Source organism: Vicugna pacos, unplaced genomic scaffold (assembly GCF_048564905.1).
Source record: "Vicugna pacos unplaced genomic scaffold, VicPac4 scaffold_20, whole genome shotgun sequence".
Lineage (NCBI taxonomy): Eukaryota > Metazoa > Chordata > Mammalia > Artiodactyla > Camelidae > Vicugna > Vicugna pacos.
The window spans coordinates 96149272-96153885 of NW_027328741.1; positions in this window are offsets into that span (position 1 = coordinate 96149272).

Genomic DNA, 4614 nt, shown 5'->3' on the forward strand with positions numbered 1-4614 from the left:
GTGTAGAGCCAAGTGTCTAAAGTTTTCACTTAACCAAGCCCTAGAAGTCTACATTAGATACCTGAAATTACCTGACCAGTAGAGATGAAGAAATACAGTAAAAGGAAAAGGAAGTACCATTTTCAGTTCCAAAGAGATTGAAGGCCCTAAAGATAAGCTTTCAGACAACTAGACTGCAAAACGCTCTCCAGAGCAAGTATTGAAAATGGAGGTGAGGGAAACACTGAAGAACAACAGTGTCTCAGAATCACAAAAGGCAGAATACCAGAAAAGGGGAAGAGAAAGCCTAAAGACGAGCCAAATAATATCAGAAAACTCAGTGGATGAGAAAATATCAGGGCTAACATTCCGTCCTAAGCAGACGAGATATTGCAGAGGGACGCGTGAATGACTTTGAAGACAGGGGAACAGAAATCCCTCGGTCAGAAGCACACATAGGAAAGCAAGTGCAAACCAATGAAAACATTGCTGTTGAATCCTGGTTGAAGACAAGGCATGAAAGACTAAAATTCGAAAGAGTCCCAGATGGAAAAGCAAGAGATAAAGAAACAAACAATGTTTGAAAAGTTATGTGTAGAAAAATCAGACTGAAACTTGCTGAAAGCCAAGATAGAATCATCTAGGCGAATTCAGGAAGTACACAGCGTCCAAAAGAGGTGGAATCCCAATAGACTTAGCAGCAGCTGTATGATCCAAATCAACAAAGTTCATGAGCATCCCAGTGATTTAAAATGCGCCTGGAGGAAAGCAACATAGTCACAAGAGAACCTCCAGAGGGGTTTCAGCTGCTATCTCAGCAGCAATATTGCAGGACAGGGAGGAGTGCCAGGACATAGACCATAGCTTGAATGGCAAAATGCTGCCATCTAGGGTAGCCTATGCCACATGACCACCATTTCTAATAACAGCAGAGCTAGAGAATGCCACAGACCTGCAAATCTTAAAAGAATTCAGCAGTTCGAAACTTATCCTAAAAGAAAGGTTGAGGATTCTCCCCTGAAGGGATAAGCAGCAAGATGAAATGGAAAGAAGAAAACCCTTATTGGAAATGCAAGAAGAGCATGAGTGGAAAAGAAGAAACAAGAAGAAGGCAAGGAGGACATCAAAACCCTAAAGATGGGAGAGGGAAGCAGGAAATCATAGGGGATTGGAAGCACTCTCTTAAGGGAGTCAGCTTATATGACTCTCTGTTGGAAGCAAACGGAGAGATGCATGGCCTGACGTGTTTGCAAAGCAAACGAGAAGCAGACCAAGAAAGAATCAAACAAACAAACAACACAAAAAGGGTAGGGTAACATGAATATTCAAAAGAAATTACTCAAGGTGATGTCAAGGATCATTCAGTACGCATCGACCCAGTATCGCGGCTTGAATGTACTCAGCACACCTGTATTCGGAAATCAGAGGCGTGCATTTATATTCGTAAATATTGATTCATATGAGCATATCGTGACCTAAACCAAATGCCGATTTGGAATCCAATGGATTCCTAGTCCGTGATATAGACTTGCAAGTCTTCCAACAGGATGAATGAATGCCATATTCTACACTACGTCGAGAAGAAATGGCACAAGCCTATAACAAGGAAAAGTAGCTCCGCAAAAGTGTACTAAGATCAAAAGAGACAGGCAGTAAAGTGCACATTGGGGATTGTATCATTCCTAGGAATTTCAGCCCCCTTGAAACAAATGGATAGATGTCCCGTGAATGCGGGTGTTTCAGCAGAAATCAACCGACGGCTATGTATTGCGGGTGTGCCCATATTACAGGAACAATAGTTTCCCTTAGTGGGTCTCTGTGTACTGTGAACTGTTAGAAAGTTTAAAGACGTGTGAAACATTCAACTGAAAATGGACACACTTCCCTCCGTTGCTACAGTGCATACAGATCTGAACAAAAGGAAAGAGGGAAGAACAAAGGCCCATGGGACGCTAGTGGGTAGAATCACATTTACCTTAGGAACCTCTCGTCGGATGCAGCCCCTCCCCCAACACTGACAAGATGCAGCAGCCATTGGGGATGGCAGTTAGCGGTTGGATTCCAGGTGGAATGTTGGTGTGTACCGCGAGGCTTGTTGTGGCTGGTGGATCCTAGGTAACCGGGCAGAGTTCTGTGGGTGGATCAGTGCGATGGAGGGGCTGCCGCCCTCTGTGGAGCTTGGCTTAGGTCTTTGGTCCGGGAAGCTGTGTCAGTTCGAGATACTGCTGCTGCCCAAAGACCTGAGTTCACGGGTCAGTTTCCAGAACCTGAAAGGGCAGACAGTGGAAGATCTGCCTGTCTTCAGCTTACTGGAGAGGCTCCGAGGTCCTTTCAGACTTGCCCAGTCCTGTTGAAGTCGACTTTATGGGAGACACGAAGAGAAGCTGGCCGAAAACATGGCTGCACGGATTGAGGAGAGATGCGAACACATTGATGAGAGATGTTCTGCTACAATAGAGAATACTGGCCTGGAGACAGCTGTAGAGGATAGCAGGCTCGAAAGGCATTCATGAGACACATTGAACCTCGCTGATACTAGCAGAAACATACGGAGGGCCACCGTGGACTGGAGGAAGTTCCTCAATTCTCTGCTCCAAGAACGGGTCCAAGATCCCTGACGTCTAAAGAGAAGAGATGGCAGAGATGATAAAAACGCTCATGTTCTTGAAAGAGGTCAGATAATCCACACGACCCAAGGGGCAATTCCAAGCCATTCAGATCAAAGTGCACCAAGCCCAGGTAAGCCTTTTCCCAGGTTTGGGCCTAGCTATCAAGCACTTGCTCTTCCCTCCCCTCCACTCAGGCATCCATTTTGAGGGATCAGTACCTGAGCTGCAATGAAGCCAGTAAGAGAAGAGCAAGCCCCTCCTAGAATCAGAGTTCCTCTAGCTTCATCCTCTGTGAACAACAGGGAACCCCATAAAGGTCAAATACTCTCGTATGAAATAGATAGGAATTGAATACTTAGCTCCCACAAAGAAACGATGGCCTTCCGCTAGATTCAGCAAATGCTGGGATTATGTCCTCTCTGGGGTGAAGGGAGTGTGGTAAGTGAGGGGAATCTTTGACTGAACTTGAATCTGTATTAGGCCTCCGTTTTTCAAGACAGTCTAGGTAAATATTAGAAGTCAGATAGTGAACGGAACTGTAAAAGTCGCCAATGACATGAAAGACACAGCTTATGTGGACCGTCTTTCAATTGAGTCGAGCCCCCGGGGGCAATCTATCATGGGGGTGCAGACTTGGTTGCATTCAAGTGCTTTACCCAACATGATCGGATGATTAAGCGTTCTCATCACTGATAGAAGAACACCTGGTTCTCAGTAGCCTAGCATAGCTGCAGCAGGGTTCTCATAGCTATAATGCCTCTAGGTTCTTTGGATTCAAAGCTAAATGTATATATTTAGTTCGTTTCCTCTTGTATTTTCCTTGAGAGGGATGTTACACCTTGAAATGCCAACATTGACCAGTAGGTGTCATCGGGACTAAAGGGCACCACATGCACAAGGGAATCCAAGCTTGGGGGTTATTTCATGTTTCCATTAGTTATTTCATGGTTCCTGTTGGTTTCGGAGGCTTCAACAGTAAAGAGCTGACATGACCCCTTTAACAGTTCGGACTGCTAGTTTGCATTCTATCTGTCTATGTTTTCCTTAGAGCTGACAAAATGTTACCGAAATTGACAAGTCTGGCTTCTAGGTCGATTTAGTATGTTTCAGAAACTAACTTCACTTTCGTATAACTCCCAAAACATTTATATCAATTCTATTAAATTTTTAAAGACTGCAAATGAGATATCAACACAATGTCAAAACTGGAGTCTTCGGACAATCCCTCCCACCACGGCTGTATAGAAACAAAGAGATAAAAAGAAATCACATTTCTGTGAAATGTATCTGGAAAGTGTTGATTCATCGATGCCCAGTTGACAGAGAAGCAGTGCAACCTGCGCTCACTCGCTCCCATGAACACAGCAATGGAAACATCCACTCACCCAGCCCTTGGCACAGGACACTTGCCGAAGAGAGGTCTGTTACTTCCAAAGACAGGATGAGGCCTCAGAACACCTGGAAGCAGGAGAAGGAAAAGCAGGGAATGGATACCAGTGCATGGTCTGAGCCCTGTTGATGGAGCAGTAAAGGTGAAACTCTCTTTAACTTGGACGCACACTCACAAGCGGACAGGAGACATGGGATTGAAGGTGATGCGCTGAGTGTTAGAAGAGTGCACAGCAGATGCTTGGCTGACAGAACTCAAAGAATCCAGTGCAAAACATCCCCACAGTTGATTCTGAGACCAAGCTCCGAGCTGCCAAATTTGAGGTAGCAGAGGCAGCGTTCAGGGAGGGATAGGGCTACGGATGGTGGCACACGCTGAGTCTCAGGGATCTGGAGTGCGTTGTGGGATGTGGTGGGTCCTATCAAGAGAGCAAACCGACCTGTGGCCCCAATGAGCAAGCAACCACCCTGGCGCGCGCAGTTGAAATTATCGATATGTCCCATGGCCACACCCAGTGCATCTGCAGGACCAGAGACCAATTTGGCATTTTGCCAATAGAGCATGTGTGGGGCTGAATCAGAGATATTGTGCATCGGGTCTGAGGGATCCAGGGGGCCTTGGGTTTGAATTCAGAAT